General features: G+C 48.1%; 1 protein-coding gene across 1 annotated transcript in view; it reads left to right on the plus strand.

The window, feature by feature from the left end:
• EPB41L1 (erythrocyte membrane protein band 4.1 like 1) overlaps positions 1-18,397 on the plus strand; it is a 128,110-nt gene that overhangs the window by 7,974 nt on the left and 101,739 nt on the right. Inside the window, exon 2 of the mRNA XM_020281984.2 lies at positions 9,684-9,738. The gene's annotated coding sequence lies outside the window, so the exon portion shown is untranslated. The remainder of the gene's footprint in view (positions 1-9,683; positions 9,739-18,397) is intronic.

Genomic DNA, 18,397 nt, shown 5'->3' on the forward strand with positions numbered 1-18,397 from the left:
GAGCAGGGTCCCATTGGGGACTTCTGCCTCCCAGGCCTGTGTGCTGCCATCCGCTGGAGGATGGGCTTTCCTGCAGCATCAGCCTGGGGCTGGCCAAGCCTCTGAGCCCATCTGGTTCTGGGCAGATGCTCACCTGTGGGAAAGATGCTGCATCAGGGGGAGGTGACAGGGCAGGTCTGAAGGTACTTTGCTTTTTCTCCTGAGTTACTGTTTTGTCACTGGCCACCTTAGTTTTTCATCGAATAGAATCTTCCAGTAAAGGAGCTTGTCATCTGCAAAGAGTATGAGTTTCGTCCCCTCAGAAGGGTGCTTGGGGCCTTGGATATTCTGTCAGGCTCAGTGATGGCTGGAACTCCGGAGGAAGTGGGGAGGCAGGCAGGGGCTGGAACCAGGAGGCCCAGATTCAGAAGTACACGACTGCTAGGAGAGGAAAAGCAGGAAGTCAGAGCTGGCCTGAGGGCCATAGTAAAGCAGCCTGGAGAGAGGGAAGGATAGGAAACCTCCTCTCAGCTCAAGTTCAGCCCAGGAACCCAGACTCCCTCCTAGGCAGGGCTGCTGATCTCAGAGTGTCACTTAAGAATATGGCAGCTGCAGTCAGCTTGCTGAGTCTCCACCCACCCCCACTGTGACCATTATGTTGGTCAGTCTAGCCCAGCCCAGCCACCTGCCTGCCAGAGCAGGTGGCTCAACCAGAAGGGACCTTGATAAAGGATCAGTGGCTTTAAAACTTCTAGCTACAGAGCCATCTTTTCATAGGCAAGGAAGCAGAAATTCAATATGTGAAACAGCTGAAATGGAAGCAGCTCAGCACCCCACCCCATCCCCCTACATCCTAGGGTTCCCTAAGGCCAGGTTTCTCAAACTTTGCTCCCCTAAGAACAACAAAGGGGAGCATGCTAAAATACGCTCTCTTCCAGGACTCACCCCAGAAAAAATTCAGCTGCTCCATGGGAGACTCAGATCCTTGCAGGGGCCGTAGAATCACCCTGTTTTAACAGCTTTGCTGTGGAGGTGATTGGGATGCAGATGGTTCTCAGATTGCCCTTGGTGAACGTGAATGCTGGTCTCAGATGTTCATGAACTACAATTTTGAGAGTGTGCATTGTCCCTAGGAGAGGATCTGTAGTCACCATCTGAGTTTTTGAATCACAACCCATAAAAGTTTAGAACCACCATCTTCAGGGCTGTTTTATGGAGTTGGAACCTAACCTCTAGAGAAAGGTTGCCAGGGAGCTAATGGGAGAGCCAGGTGAAGAAGGCTGGTCTCTCACACCTTTCAGCACATTGCTGGCTTTGCATGAAGGAGCTGAGGGTCTGTGTCTGGGCCTCTGTCTGGACCTCAGTTTTCCAAGCTGTAGAATGGGGGTTGGACAGGATGATCCTAAGGGCCCATGCAGCTCTGATCTGTGGTTCTGGAAGTCAAGTCTCTTGCTGTCCAGTCCATGTTCTTTGTCCTTTTCCTTGGTACCTTCTTAGCTTCACCCACCTCTGGTGAGACCACCCTCTTTATCATCTCCCATCTTCAGAGATTCTGGACAGAGCCTGGATTCTGGCCCCTCAAGTCCCTCCTGTCAAACCACATGCCCAGGTGTTCTGGCTCTTTCTCCCTTTCCATGCCTACTTACCATAAATGAGCCAAGTGCCCATGAGTTCAAGGTGGCCTATCTTCAGGGCTGGATACCTGGGCCAGTGCCAAGGGGAGAGCTGGGAGAACATATTTCCTGAAGCTCCTGGGACACACCCAGTGCTTACCTATGTCTTTGCCCTAGCTCCCTCTGTTCCTCCCTGCCAGGAATGCCACCCCCTCCTTTCCCCAATTACTGTTGAAATCCTGTCTGCCTTTTCAAGGCTCAGCTCAGATGCCAGCCTCTGTCCCACAAAGCCTTGTGAGCCCTCCCCCTACCTCCACAATGAGATTTGTCTTTAACTCCTCTGCATTCCCTTAGTGCCTTATCTGTTCCTCTGTGGGGGACAAGTTCTGTTTGGTCTTAGCTTTATCCGGGGAGGTGGCTTGTCTCTTTCACTAGGTTGTGAGGGCTCAGAGCACTGGGATGTCTCATATCTCATTCTTTGCTCCCAAGCACCTAGTATGGGGCTGTGCATAGAGCAGGTGCATATTTGAGGCTTATTAACTTTTATTTGCAGAATCTGCCTCCAGCCCTGGGCTGAGTTGGCTTCTTTAGAGCCCATGTGGCTCTTGTCACTGGCAGGCCACAACTTCTCACATATCCCTTCCTTTATTTGTGGATTGGAGGGAGACCAAGTAGGGCAGTTGGTAAGACCTTAAATTCTAGTCTTGACTCTGTCATTTCCTGGCTGTGTGACCTTGGGCAGGTCCCTTTCTCTCTCTGAGCCTCAGTGTTCTAAGTTTAAAACAAGGGGGTAGGGATGATAAGTCTTTTGGTGGCTTGGGAGAATTAACTGAAATGCTATGTGTAAAATGCTGAGATATGAGCATTATAAAGAATGAATAACCAATAAATGATTATAATTCATTATATTTTAGTTAATTATTATTACTATCACTGTTTCAGCAAACACCTACTTTGTTTTGAGCATTGTGCTGGGGGGCCAGCATAAGAGACAAAAAAATCATTACAGGAACTCCTTGGTCTCCATGACCTTAGGATCTAGTAGGGGCAGTAAGCCTCGAGTGCGAGGAGTCAGCCTCTGGCAGAGCCATGGCTGAGTGAGTCGAGGGGTGAGCCATCAGTGTGGATGCCATGCAGGAGGTGATGTTTGAACTGGAAGGGCAGGAAGCAGGAGGGGCAATGAAAGCCCGGGAGACAGGTATTCCCTGTGGAGAATGGGGAAGTGGGGTGCATGTTCGCATGTTTGGAGAGTCACAGGAAGGATGCAGGAAGAGCAGAGTAGAAGCTGAGGCAGCTCCAGAATCTCCACACAGACAGGGTCAGCACCCTGGATGAAGGGGGAGCTTCAAGATTTGTTTTGCCAAGAAGAATTTGAGGGAGTGATGGCTCATGAAATCTCTACTGAGAGCAAGAGAGAAAAGGCTGGAAAGGAGGGGCTGAAAAGTGAGAGTTTTGTGGTGGAGGGAGTGGGGACCAGTTGGGGGAGGGGTTGTCTCTCTCTTCCCAGGCTTGAGCTGAGAATGGTGACTGGGCTGCAGTTCTGGGCCTCTACAGAACTGCCTATTTACCTGGCCAAGGTTGGGATTTGGACCCTGATCTTTCTGAAGTTAAAAGCACAAAATTATCCCAGAAATGTCAGACTCTCTAAATATCAGAGACAGCTAGCAGAATTGATCTCTTAATCCAACCTGCTCTCACTCCACATTATACAGATGGGCAGCAGAAGCCTAGGAAGGGGGAAATACCATCCAAGAACAATGAGTGAACTGGCCCTGTGAGCTCTTGATGGGCTGTGGGCCTCTGCCTGTGTTAGGGTTTGGGGGAAGAAGGTGAGGAGGGACCAGGCAACCCAAGAAGAATGTAAATGACAAGAAAACGTCAAATTGGGAGCAGTCTGTTGCCAAGGTATGTGCGTGATCCCAGGTGAGTGGGATGTGAGTGGGCTGGAGCCATCATCATTCCAGGCTTTCCTTCCGGAAAAGGAGAAAGGGCCACATAGGTGGGAACCAGGGGAATATTGGGATGTGGGAGAAATCAGGGGGTGGCCTGAGAAGAGGAGGCTGTTGCCAGGCAGCAAGAGACATGACTGTATGAGAATAGCACAGGCACCCCAGCTTCTGTGGGCCTGGCCCTGTATAGCCCTGGACTGTGGCAGTATCACCTCCATTACAGGGGAAGAAACTGGGGTCCCAAGGTCATAGCCAGGAAGAGTGGAGTCAGAACTGGCATCCAGGGCTGGGGGACTTCAAAGCCATGTCCCTGGCTGCCCTGAGTGACTACCATCCCAGTTTTTGTGAGGTCTTGGGGTCAAAGGGGTAAAGAAGGCCGGGTGCAGTGGCTCATGCCTATATAATCCTAGCACTCTGAGAGGCCAAGGAAGGAGGATCACTTGAGCTCAGGAGTTCAAGCTCAGGTGTCTCTACTAAAAATAGAAAAAATTAGCTGGGCGACTAAAAGTAGAAAAACATTAGCTGGGCGTGGTAGTGCACACTTGTAGTCCTAGCTATTCTGGAGGCTGAGGTAAGAGGACCACTTGATCCCAGGAGTTTGAGGTTGCTGTGAGCTAGGCTGACGCTATGGCACTCTAGCCTGGGCAATAGAGTGAGACTCTGTCTCAAGAAAATAAAATGGGTAAAGAAGGTGACCAGCTGGTGTAAGCCATCTTTCACCTTCCTTGACTTCTCCCCCATCAGTCTGCCCATGCAGCTGGCCTGTTTTATTCTAGTGTATCCACCCCACCTTTTTTTCTGTCATCCAGGCTAGAGTGCAGTGGTGTCATAGCTCAAAGCAACTGTATGCTCCTGGCCTCCTGCCTCGGCCTCCTGGGTAGCTGGGACTATAGGCGCATGCCCAGCTAATTTTTTTCTTCGAGCCACCCTAGGCTGGTCTCAGACTCCTCACCTCAAGCTATCCTCCTGCCTCGGCCTCTCAAAGTGCTAGGATTACAGGCATGAGCCATCCAACCATACCCTCCTTTATTTGTTGATTAAAAATACTTATCGAGCATCCGCTATGTGCCAGGCACCATCCCTGACCTCATGGAACTGATGCCATCACCCTTTGGCACAGAAGGCTGTCCCACATTGGTGGGGAGAGACGGAAAAGAGGAGGTGAGGGGGTCACTAGCCATACCTCTCTCCCTTCACACCAGCCTCTCCCCTTTCTCAACCTCCATCCCTTCCTAGTCTTTTTAGCCCCAGATGGGACTTCTTGCTGGAACTACCTCCTGCTAAAATGGAAACCTGTCAGAGTTAATTGTTAACCTAATAGCTAGTGAGAGTTTCACCCTGCTAGGCTGGCTGGACGAGGGAGCTGAATGCTGGCGGGGCTCCCCAGGAGAGAGGTGGAGCCACCCAGGTTTTTCTGGCTTGTACCTGCCACCTTTTCCCTACTCTGGACTGGAATCTGCCTCCAGGGCCCTCTCCTCCCATCTGTCCCAGGGGACTGGCTGCCACCTGGACCCAAAGCCCCCTCTCCAGCTGAGGTGACCCTGGGAGGTAAGCACTGGCTCTGGCCCTAGTCCAAGGGCCTCTGGGTGAGTGCTCTAGGGAGAGGTGCTGGGGAGGGTATGACATCTAGCCCTGGGGGCCCACCTAGAGAGCAGGCAGCCAGGGACCTTGCTGGCTTTGCCCCTCCTGCCAGGTGGGGGTGGGGTCACAGTGGCCTAAGCCCTGCACACAGGACAGTGCCATCCATGCCATGCCTTTCTCCTACTCTCCTTCCTTTTTAGCATCTCCATTGGGTTTCCTGTGCTGGACCGTTCTCTGCCACTAGACTGGAGGATGTGGGCACCCTGAGAATAGAGGCAAAGGCTTATTTCTTCTTCTGGAAGGAAGGCTGATCCTCAAAGCAGGCCACTGCCAAGGTTTAAGAATAGAGCTCAGGCTTCCAAGTTAGCAGGCTCGGTCAAAGCTGGGTGACCTTGGGCAGGTGACTCACCTCTCTGAGCCACAGTGTCATGCTATGAACAGTGGGTACTCTGATCCCTTTGTCGCCATCACGGTACATAGGCACCAGAAATAAATATTAATGTCAGTCTCATGGGGGCTTGTTGAATGAATGAATAGATGCCATTCTATTCAGATTCAACTTTATATCTGAGGCTTAGCTCTGGGTTAGGGCCAAAGAGGCCACTAGCCCACAACCTCAAGGACTTGACTGTAGAGTTGCAGCTGCCCCAAAGAGCAGCCACTAGTCACATTGGAAATTGGGCTGGTACAGTTGAGGAAATGAATTTTAAGTTTTATTTAATATTTAATTTAATTTGATTTGATTAAAAGAATACTTCATTCAATTATTGACAAACTTTTATATATGTGGGAACTTAGATTCATGAATATACTTTTTCAGGCTGGGTGCAATGGCTCATGCCTATAATCCCATCATTTTGGGAGGCTGAGACAGGAGGATTGCTTGAGGCCAGGAGTTTGAGACCAGCCTGGGCAACATAGTGAGACCCTATCTCTACAAAAATTTAAAAAATATCCAGGCATGGTGGTGCATACCTGTAGTCCTGGCTAATTGGGAGGCTGAGGCAAGAGGATTGCTTTGAAGCCCAGGATTTCCAACCTGGGTGACAGAGTGAGACCCTGTCTCTGAAAAAAAAAAAAAAAAAAAATATATATGTATATATATATATATATACACTTTCTCAATTGTAAAGCAAAAAGAATCTAAGTAGCTGATAAATATTTAGCAACTAAATCAAGATGTGCTGTAAGTATAAAATACACGCCGGATTTAGTATGAAAAAAATGTAAAATATCTCAATAGTCTTTTTTATATTGATTACATGTTAAAATGGATATATTGGGTTAAATAAATATATTATTAAAATTAATTTCACTCATTCCTTTGTACTTTTTAAAATGTGGCTATGGGAAAATTTTAAATTATATATGTGCCTCACAACATATTTCTACTTGACAGAAATACTTGACAGTTGTAGCCAGAGTTGAGTTGGACACATTGGAATAATAATACAAGACTATATAAAGACTAGTTATTTGGGGAGGTTTTGGGGGTCAGTAAAGGACAGATATTACCCACCCCACCCCCAGCCTGGGCCACACCTCTTGGTGGAACATTACCTTGGATAACTCCATAGCCTCAATAAGATCAGGGCTGCTGATGGCAAATGAAGAAACTTTGAGTTCTCACTTTGGCCATGCCACTCCTTTGCTCTGTATGTGACCTTGGACACTTCTCTTTGCTGAACCTTAACTGTCATCTGTAAACTGAGACTAATGGTGATTGAGAGGATCGCCTGAGAAATAATCCAAAGGAAGCATTTAGCACAGTGCCTGGCATGTCTCAGCAGTCAAGTATTAGCTGTAGTGGCGGCTGCTACTACTATTAATATTAGTTGTGGGGGCTGTTGCTACTATCGTACTGTTGCATCCACCAGCTTGGATTCAGTTATTCCATTTGTCTGAAGGGGACATGGGCCAGAGGGAAAGGAGAAATTGAAAGAGCTTGGGGATGGGAGTTGGGATGGGGACTTGGGGGATACTTTGTATGATACTTCAAGGGATTGCTTGCCTTTGGGGTTGCTCCTCAGATCTTGCCTTCTGCAAGTGATCAGGCAAAGATAAGTCCCCATTTTTCAGATGAGGAAACTGAGGTTTATTGAAGGAAAGTGACCTGGCTATACAGCCGGAACCTGAATGCAGGACTTCTCAACCCTATTTTGGTAATATTGGAACCAGTGTTAAGAGACGACCATTTGAGGTTGTAAGAGCAGCACCTGATCAGGAATCCAGCGCTTGTAAGGAATGGTTATTATTAGTCTTCTATAACTGGAAGGAATTTTGACACCATTTGGTGCAACTGTCTCATTCTGGAATTGAAGAAACAGAGAGAGAGAGAGACACCTGCTGATCATACAGCAGGTTGGTGGCCAAGCTGGAACTGTTTCTGTTTGTTCAGATCCAGCTCTCAGCTCAGCCCCAGCAGGATGGATGGCCCTGCTTGTCAGCCCCCTCCTCTCCTGCCCAGTCCCCAGAGAGGGTTTCTGAGAAAGAGGCTTTTGTTTTATCAGCTCCTTCTGGTTTCCTCTCTAGGTAGCTGCACACATGTGCGTGCACATACACAAACACACACCATTGGCCCTGATTTGCATTTGTTGTGTTCCAGGTTTCACTGGCCCTGAAATTTGAAGCTTCTCCACATACATCTATTTTCTGAATATCCACCAGAGGGGCTTTTTCATCAGGAAGGCCTGAATTCAAATCCCTCTCGTTCTGTCACCCTGGCTGGAGTGCAGTGGCACAATCATAGCTCACTGTAGCCTCCAACTCTTAGGCTCAAGTGGTCCTCCTGCCTCAGTCTTGTGAGCACCTGGGACTATAGATCCAGCCACTTGGCACCTGGCAAATCCCTCTTTTTTTTTTTTTTTTTGAGACAGAGTCTCACTCTGTTGCCCAGGCTAGAGTGAGTGCCGTGGCGTCAGCCTAGCTCACAGCAACCTCAAACTCCTGGGCTCAAGCGATCCTCCTGCCTCAGCCTCCCGAGTAGCTGGGACTACAGGCATGCGCCACCATGCCCGGCTAATTTTTTCTATATATTTTTAGTTGGCCAATTAATTTCTTTCTATTTTTAGTAGAGACGGGGTCTCGCTCTTGCTCAGGCTGGTTTCGAACTCCTGACCTTGAGCAATCCGCCCGCCTCGGCCTCCCAGAGTGCTAGGATTACAGGCGTGAGCCACCGTGCCCGGCCTGCAAATCCCTCTTTTATCATTAATTCTCTCTGTGACCTTGGGCAAGTCACTGGGATCCATAGCCCAGCTGCCACTGTATGGGTCTCAGCTTTGCCACCTTTTCACTGTGTGGTCTTCAGTGAATCATTTCACCTCTCTGGGCCTTGTTTCTGCATGAGGCTATCCCATCTTGGATGTTTGTGGCAAGGCACTGTGCTGAGCTTTTCACATGTATCTCCTGTGATCTTCCTGTGAGCCCTGGAAACAGACACTATTACTCCTACTTTTCAAATGAGGAAATAAAGTGACTTGCCCCAGGCCACATAGCTAGAAAGTGGTAGAGCCAGAATTCAAACCAGGTCTGTGTGACTTGGGAGCCCAAGCTCGTAAACTACTGTACCTTCTTCCAATTTGTCTGATTCTCATGTGCTGTGTGAAGTAGAAACACTTCTCCTACCTGGAGATTGTGTTCTGAGTGTGTGAGTCCTGGGCACCCAAGGCTTCTCCCTCCAACTGTCCTGCCCCATTGAACACTAGGCCTCACCTGCAGTTGGGGCCCAAAGAAGATTGAAAAAGGATCAGGTGCAGTCATGCATACCTATAGTCCCAGCTACTTAGGAGGCTGAGGTGGGAAGATCGCTTGACTCCAGGGTTTCAAGGCCAGCCTGGGCAACAGAGCAAGACCTTGAGAAAAAGGTCTTAAATATTCTGTGAGTGAATTATACCAGAATAGATTATTAATGCTAAAAAGACCCTGAGTGTTCCCTGAGTCCAATTATTTATTTCACAGATGAGGACGCTAAGGCAAGGATAGGCCAGGTTGGGAAAGCAGTGGATATGTTTTTTCCTGGGTGCTAGGGACCACTAAACCGACATGAAAGGAGGTGTCTGAAGGTTGGGGCCCCTGCACGCCCTCATCCCCCTACATCCAGGCCACCACCAAGTTCTGTGGACACCAGCTCTTAAATATCTCTTGAGCCCATCTACTTTTTTTTTTTTTTTTAGCTCTTCTATAACCACCCTCCTCTAGGCCCTTGTCATGTCTCTCCTGGGTAATCACAACCACCTCCTAACTGATACTCCTGCAGCTACTCTTGCCCCTTTTCCATCCATTCTCTACCTGAAAGGCAGTGGTTTCCCTTTGCTCTTAGAATAAAGACCGAATCTTTACCTTGGACTCCAAGGCCCTTTGTGGCCTGGCCCCTGCTGGCTGCTTCAGCTTCATGTTTGTTACTTTCCTTTTTGCTCTCTGCCTCACAGGGCCTTTGTGTTTAACAGGTTCAGCAACTTCCCTAAGGTTCCTCAGAGAGTCAAATGCCAGCCTCTCAATTTCCAGCCCATGCTGGGCTCGTGAACTCCTCTTCCAAGGAGCTAACCCTGTTTCCTCCTTCTAGGTGCCTGACTGACAGACGTCTTTGCCCCCGGGGTGCTGGTGTGGACAGAGGAGGGGTGAGTGTTCCGGAGGCACAGCCTTTTTCTCCTAATGCTGAGGGTGGACAAAGAGGGCTTCCAGGCCCTCTGACTCAGTTTTGTTACTGCTAGGGAGGTATAAGTATTTGTCTAGGTCACAGGTTTCTGTCGGGGTTAAAAAAGGGGGCAGTGCTGAGAGCCCTCCTTGATTTTGGTTCATTTTGAAGTAGGGGCGGAAGTACATATTCACATATTCATTAAGCACTTTGTGTTAGACCACGTGTTCTGCCTGTGTTGCTTATCCACGCCACCATGGTTGGCAACGGATGGCGTTGGGCGAGGAGCCAGATCCACTGGCCCTGCAGCCCTTGCTTTCTTTTGCTTAACCACTCCTAGGTTGTAGACTAAGTTCAGGAGAGGGTGTTTTCATTCTGGCTCTGGCATTGACCACTATGTGACCTTCTTTTTTGTTGGCCTCAAAGTCACCTATACATTGTTGGGGGAGGGGGAGGGGAAAGATAGAGTCAGACTAAATGAATTGTTTTCAAACGTTCCAGCAAGGAAATTCCCTTTTCAAATGACTCCAGAGAAGGGTTTGCAGCCCCAGTTGGAGTTAGGGTAGGGCTGGGGGACTGCCATTAGCTCATTCCTCAGCCCCTAGCAGCCCCCAGACTCCTGTGGACACTTCCTCGGTTTTGTGTAAGACATTTTGAAAACTGCCAACCTGGGGCATGTCAGCCCCTTGCCCACCTGGAATTGCTGTGACTCTGGCAGGGTGAGGGTGTGGAAAGGGAACTGAGCCAATGAAGTTGTGCTGATTGGGAAATTGCAAAGTAACATGCAAATGTCATTGTGGTGTTATTAATAAGGCACAACTGCCAGGGCTGTGATGTTGTCATCCTAGAATCCTCTGGCTTTTAGTTTTGGTTACACGTGAGGTACCTTGGCGCCCCTGGGGGAACTTTCCATTTTCTGTGTTTGTTGTGCCTGTGCGTGCCAGGGAGTGAATGTAAAGAAGAGGCTCTAGGGGGGATGAGGTGGGGCTGAGCCAGGCTGGAACAAGTAGAATAAATGGTGAACAGAGCTGGAAGCATGTTGCTCCTGGGGGTGGCAGGGGTAGGGGGTGGCTTTAGCTCCAGTTAAAAGGAGAGATTTGGCTCCTTCCTGCATGGGCCCCACGGAGATCTCTGGGCAGGAAGCACTGGGAACAAGGACTCCTCTGTCCACAGCCACAGCATAGCCAGGACAGAGGAGGTGGATTAGGAGTTCCCAAGAGGGGGCCTGCCCAGCCTTTCCCTGACATTTGGGCATATGTTGGGGGGGGGAAGGGGAACTCAGGGTATATGTGCATAGGGGATGTGGGGGCTCAGTAGGGGAGGTAGAGATTGGTTCTTACATTTATACCACATGTTCCTTAAGCTTCCTGAAGCCTTCCAAGGAGCCAAGCTCTGAGACAGGCAACTCTGTAGATGTCAGAGCCAAGAAAGATGAGACTGTAGGTATTAACCACCATCAGTTTACTGAAGGAGACAGGAAATGTGAGAGACAATAGATTTTTGCAAGCAGCTTGGTGCAGTGGAAGCTATTTGGTCTGCAAGTCCAGAACCCCACGTTTAAGTCCTTGCTCTGCAGCCTTGCCCTCATTACTTCCTTTTTCTCGGCCTCAGTTTCCCCTTCTGTAGAATGTGGATGAACACATCAGCCCTGGGTACTTCTTTTTTCTTTTTTTTGAAATGAAGTCTTGTTCTGTCACTCAGGCTGGAGTGCAGTGGCACAATCATAGCTTACTGATCACTAGCAGACTCGAACTCCTGGGCTCAAGTGATCCTCCTACCTCAGCCTCCTGAATAGGTGGGACTATAGGTGCATGCCACCATGCCCAAGAAATTTAAAAAAGTTTTTTTAAGGACAAGATCTCACTATGTTGCCCAGGCTGGTCTAAAACTCCTGGCCTTAAGTGATCCTCCTGCCTCAGCCTTCCCAGTAGCTAGGATTATAGGCATGAGCCACTATGCTTAGCTCTGGGTACTTCTTCTTCTTTTTTTTTTTTTTTTTTTTTGAGACAGTGTCTAGCTTTGTTGCCCAGGCTAGAGTGAGTGCTGTGGCGTCAGCCTAGCTCACAGCAACCTCAAAGTCCTGGGCTCAAGCAATCCTACTGCCTCAGCCTCCTGAGTAGCTGGGACTACAGGCACTCACCACCATGCCCGGCTAATTTTTTCTATATATATTAGTTGGCCAATTCATTTCTTTCTATTTATAGTAGAGACAGGTCTCTCTCTTGCTCAGGCTGGTTTTGAACTCCTGACCTTGAGCAATCAGCCCACCTCGGCCTCCCAGATTGTTAGGATTACAGGCGTGAGCCACTGTACCTGCCTCTGGGTACTTAATTCTCTTCTGAGTGTCAACTAGAATAGGGTTTTTCAAATCTTTTTGGGCAGCAGAATTCCGATATGTAAGAATTTGTAGCATAATTTGTCTGGTAGAACTGAAGGCAGTTTATCCAGAATTTTGCCCTCCTATTGCTCTTTGTTCCCTGAGTGCTTTTAGAGATACTTCTGCAAATTCCCATGGCTCTAGGAAGCAGTATCTAAAGTCCACTGGAGCAGGGTGATTCTTAAGAACATGCTTTGTAAACTGTTGCAGCCCAGATGATAGCAAAGGTGCTCCCCAAAACAGGAGTAGTTATAGACCATGGCTAGCACAGACCTTATCTTGGTTAGGGTCTGTATGATTGATTGCAGATGCCTTTTTCAGAAACCAGTGACAAAAACTCAACCTAAAGAAGCTTAAGGATGGGCTCAGTGGCTCATGCCTATAGTCCTAGCACTCTGGGAGGCTGAGGTGGGAGGATCGCTTGAGGTCAGGAGTTCAAAACTAGCCTGAGCAAGAGCAAGACCCCATCTTTACCAAAACCAGAAAAAATTAGCTGGGCATGGTGGTGTGCACCTGTAGTCCCAACTACTTAGGGGGCTGAAGCAGGAGGATAGCTTGCCCAAGAGTTGGAGGTTGCAATGAGCTGTGATGATGCCACTGCACTCTACTCAGGGCAAGAGAGTGAGACTCTGTCTCAGAAAAAAAGCTCAACAGATCCTGGGACAGTTCATGGGATTGAAGGATGAGGAATTAGGTCCACTCACCATCTCTCTGCCACCACTGCTTGTCTCTCCCCTCTAAGCTGTCCTCTGCCCAAGCTTAGTAATCCAAACAGAAAGAGGGGACTATTTTTCTTCTAGGATCTATATATTAATCCAAGGGAAGGACTCTGAGTGTTTTAGTCACTGTTGCTGGGAGGATAGGGATATTCCGAGTGGCCAAAGGTGGGTCAGGTGCCTCTCATGTAGCTAATGGAGGAGCAGGGCTATCCCTAGAGGAAGGGGGAGTGGAAGGCTGCTGGGCAGAATGCAAGAACACACTACGGTATTAGAGGAGGCCTGGGTTGCAGGAGAAGGAACAGCTCATAGGCTTGCGAGGGCTCATAACTCCCCTCTTCGGTAACAAAAATACAAATACCAACAGTGATAACAACAGCTAATGTTTATTGGATTATTCTACCTGTGCTGGGCAAGCTATGCTTTCCATGTATTATTTCATCTAATCCTTATAACAGTCCTTTGAGTAGGTCCTATTATTACTATTATTATCCCCATTTTATAGATGAGGAAACCAAGGTGCAGCTAAGTTAAGGCCACACTTTAAGTAAGTAAAGAAGGTGGGATTCAAGCCCAAGGAATCTGGCTTCAGAGCCCATGCTCTTCAGAGACTACATCTCTAGCCTTTGGTAAGCCAAGTGGCTGGCCTGCATCTGCTTGTGTGCCACTGTGTGACACAGAGTTCAAGACCTGCATAGGCGGCTCAGGTTGCACTGCTCTGCCTGCTGGAAAGTGTTTCCTTATACAGTACATGGACCTGTCTCCATGCAAACCCACCCATCCAGTGTTGTGGATCTGTGCTAGGTGTTTTAGGAGATATAAAGACAAATCATTCGTGAACCTGCCTGAAAGGTCACCATAACCATTAAGTTACATTACTAACTTTGTGCCAGGCTCCATGCTGAATGCTTTATGTGCATTATCTCATTTAATTGGAACAACAATTCTGTATAGTAGGTACCGTTATTGCCCCCATTTCCCAGAAGAAAATGAGGCTCAGAGGGGATAAGTGATTTACCTAGGGTTACATGACTAAGAAATTGGAAAGCTGGTGTTTCAGTTCAGGTCTGCCTAGCTCCAGAGCCACTGCAACCTCCTGTGTCCCCTGGAGGGTGAATAAATGTGTGCAGGTATGACTGTGATGCAGCATGCACATTGTCATCAAGAGGGGCAGGAAAAGTGCAACTGAAGTTCAGAGGAGAGAGATCAGGGAAGGGGAGAGAGGAGGACATTTGATGCAGTTTGGAGGGGAATAGGGTTTGGACATTCAATTCAGCTCTCCAGAGGAGGGAGCTGCCTGAGAAAAAGCATGGAAAGGAGAAGTAGTGGCAGTTAAGTTTGGCCAGAACTAAAGAGCCGAGTAGGTCTGTGGCCAGCTCTGTTTTCAGGTCCCACAGAAGGTAACTCCTTCTTCCATACTATTCTCTTTGGAGATATGAAGAGGTTGGATCTTCTCAGCTAAACACAGGTGCCTAGTTCCTTCCTTTCCTTCCCAGATGTGAGGGGGATGGGCCACATCCAGAAGGTAGACAAGGGCACCTGGGCACCTATGGTGCCCATAGATGTTAGTCCTTCATTCCTCTCTTCCTGGTGCTGAATGGAGGTAAGGAAGAGTAGTTCCCTGGGGTCCATTGCCCCGAAGTCAGCCTTTCCTCAGGCAGCACAGAGCTCCAGGAACCAGAATGGTTTGGTTCTGGTGGGAAAGAGGGTTCTCCATGTCCTTCCTGGACAGCAGGCTGAAGGATGTGCCACTAGCCCAAGGAGGGGCTCTTTTCACATACCCACCTCTCCCAGCTAATCCCATCCACTTTGTCAGAAGGGATTTTAACATACCACTTTCCAGATGAGGGAGCTGAGATTCAGAGGAGGAAAGTGACACAAGTACAGTTGTCATATGAAAGGTGGCTGTGTCATTTTCTCCTGAAGGAGGGATGTAAGTGTGGGAGACTCAACAAGAAAAACTGCCCCTTCCCTCCCCAGCTCTTGCCCATCCTGTGGCAGTGGCTCTGACATACTGACTCTGGCTATGCTGACTGCTCTCTAGACGGTCCCCAACGTGGTAACAGATCATTCCCCTTGGCTTGCTGCCTGCCTGAGAGCCAGAGGAGCTGTCTGGGAGGCCTAGGCCTCAGGAATGTTGCCCAGGGAAGGCCCAGATGTCCAAAATTCCTTCTATACGCCTGTTATCTCTGTGGTCCCTGAATTTTCTGATACTTATTGGAGAGATTCCAGCATTTCTATAAGGGAGAAAGAGGCAGAGAAAGGCAGAGGAATTCTTTCACTGGGGGTCTTTCAACTCCATGGCCTATATCACCTGGCTCACATCACTGAAATCAAAGTCCTTTATATTTTTCCTGCAAAGGGCTTTTCAATTCATCATCTTATCTGATTTCCTCATAATCCTGAGAGGTAAGGCAGGGAGGGTAGAATTTCTCCATTTTGTGGGTGGGTTAACTGAGGCTCAGAGAAGGAAAGTGATTTCTCCAAGGTCATGCAGCTGACAAATGACAGATCAGGGTTAGGAGATAGAAGTCGGTGTCCAGGAGTCTTGATCTTTCTTCCCATTGCTCAGTGCTGACAGCTACTGACACAGCCTCTGGCTGGCTCCTCAGTCCCTCTCCACTTCCAGGATTCCCTCTGTGGTCCAGCCCAGTGTGTGGGGATCATGTCTCCAGTTCAGAGCTTCCCAGGCTTCTTAAGGCCTACAGAATAAAGCCTCACTCACCAGTTGTGGTTTTGAAGGTTTCCCAAATCCAGCCCCAACCTACTGCTCTTGCCAAGCTCAACTGACATAACAGGCTGGCCTTTTTATTCCAACAAGGTGGACAAGATGAGCTGTTTGTCATGGGGGATACTTCTGCAGGATGTTGGAGGCATGGGTTTCAGCCTGCTGCCCAAGGAGTAGATGGGGAGACTGAGGCCAGGGTCAGCACAATTGCTATATTCAGGACATCTTAGAGAGGGAAGGCTCTGGAAAGGCTTGGGCAGGAAAATCTGCAACTTTGTTTCACTAAGTGGAACACATTATATACTGAGTGTTTATGTTTTACTCCACTTCTGCCTTGGAGAAATTTTTCTAAGGGGCACTCTGGGCTTTCCCAGAAAAGTAGAAAAACCAGAACCAGAGACCTGGATTCTTAAGGAGCGTTGGAGGCTACAGCTCAGCACTTGCTAAGAATAACTGGGATTCTGGAATTAGTAGTGATGGTTGCACAACTCTGTAAATATACTAAAAACCACTGAATTGTATACTTTAAAGTGGCAAATTTTATGGCATTTGAATTATATCTCAATTTTTTTTAAAAAAAGAATTACTAGGATCATATTAGAGTGTGCCCCATACATAGTAGAGGCTTGATATTTATTGAATAAATGCGTTACTGAGTATAGCATCATATAAAGCACATCTGTTTAATCCTCACAGCAATCTTGAGGAGGAGGCAGGGCAAGAATTAATGATCCCCATTTAACAGATGAAAAAACAGAGGCCTGGAAAGATTAAATGACTCACCTAGGGCAATTGACTTAGAGTTTTATAGAGTTAGAATAGGTTTTTATGCCCTCTCCTCCAACCCTTGATTCATTAAGCAAACTTTGACCAAGCACCTCTTCTATAATTGAGCTATTACTGAGGATGCTGAGATACTGATATCAACATTGACAAGGCCTCTATCATTCTCCAGTAACCTAGAGGGAAACTCAGATGAAGAAGCAAGTATTGACCATATGATGTGATTGGTGCTTGGTGAGGAGGTGGGCTCAGGCACTGTTAAGTGCCCAAAGGGGCCCTGACTAGGCCTGGGGAGAGCAGGGCGACTGCCCACAGGGATGAAAACTGACTGGGCCTGGAAAGACATGAAACATGACCACCGGAAAGGGCAAGGTGGGCAGGGCAGGGTGTCAGCAGGCCAGTCTGGTCCCTATTCTATGGGCCCCATTGGGCTTAGATGAGGGTGCCTTGGGACCGGGGCATAGGGCAAACCTCTGGCCAAGAATGGAGGGGCTTGTTTGAAAAGAAGTGTTGGTAACTCCTTTACCTCTAGACCTCTGGAGTTGGGGACACCAGGGAGCAAAGGCACCCTGACTAAGGTTTAGTTATCTTATTTGGTACATGGGGAAATTAATACCCAGACTAGGAAAGTAATTTTCCAAACACAATTTCAGTAAATAAAATATGGGATCATGCCCTTTGACCTTTGCAATTACCTTCACTGATTTCAATCACCGAAACATAATCTCATATCTGTTTGATACTTTACAAAGCGTGTTTCCATCGCTGTATGTGCCTTTCAAAATACTCCTTAAGGAAGGCAGGAAAGGCTGTCAATATCTCCATTTTATAAATGCAGTCTTAAGAGAGTGAGTCTTAAGAGAGGCCAAGTGGCTCATCCATGACTTCAGCTCAGGTCTTCATGGTTTGGGAGCTCAGCTCCTAGCCAGAGGTGCTGCAGGGATCAGCCTCTGGATCTTGCAGCATTGACAGGGAAGTAGGTGATGGTTGCTCACCTTGATTTTCACTCTGTAAATTTCAGAAGGCAAGTGAGCACAGAGTGACAGGCTTGGTGGCCTTGCCAAGTCATAGAAACACACAGGCCTTGAAGTCTATACACTCAGTGTGCCTGGGGCAACCTGCCTCTCACCTTTGGGCCTAGGATTTCTGAAGCTCTGGGCCAATAGCATCCCTCCTTGTTCAATACAGCCTGGCTGGATCTGTGCCCTGGAGAGCCAGCTTCATGTTTTCTCTCTGTCTATTTCCTGCTCTCTTACCCCAGCTTAAGTGCTTGGGCCTAGAAATGAATTCTGCCTCCAGTTCTTCCTCTACTGAGTCATGATTTAGTCAACAAATTTTCATTGAGTTCCTACCATACACTAGGCACTGTGCCATGTGCTGAGATACAGAGGCAAACACGGCAGGTAAACACATGCTGTGGTCTGAATGTTTGTATTCCTCAAAACTCATGTGTTGAAATCCTAACCAGCAAAGTGATGGTGTTAGGAGATAGGGCCTTTGGGAGGTGATTAGGTCATGAAGGCTCCACACTCACAAATGATATTAGTGCCCTTATAAAAGAGATCCCAGAGAGCTCTCTTGCCCCTTCCACCATGTGACAACAAGCTAGAAGGCACCATCTAGTAACCAGAAAGCAGGCCCTCACCAGACAGCAAATCTGCTGGTGGCTTGAACCTTGATGTCTCCAAAAGTGTGAGAAATAAATTTTTATTGTTTATGAGCCACCCAGTTAGTGGTATTTTGTTATAGTGGCCTGAACAGACTAAGAACACCTGATTGATATTAAGGAGCAGAACTTTGTGCCATTTTCTGACAGTTCCCAAGGGGTAGTGAGAAAGGTTTCTCTTGGTTACTCTATGGTATGCATGATTTTGAATTTGGAAAAATGCCTCTGCTGTGGGAGGTGGCATGTGCTGGGAGTCCTGGGCTGGGGGATGAGGGTTGGGTGTTGTCCCACCTCTGCCATGGCCTTGCTGTGTGACCCTGCCTCTCTCTGGTCCTTCTCCTCCCCATCTACCAAAGGAGAGGATTGGTTGAG

The sequence above is a fragment of the Microcebus murinus genome, chromosome 16, assembly GCF_040939455.1.
Source record: "Microcebus murinus isolate Inina chromosome 16, M.murinus_Inina_mat1.0, whole genome shotgun sequence".
NCBI classification, from domain to species: domain Eukaryota; kingdom Metazoa; phylum Chordata; class Mammalia; order Primates; family Cheirogaleidae; genus Microcebus; species Microcebus murinus.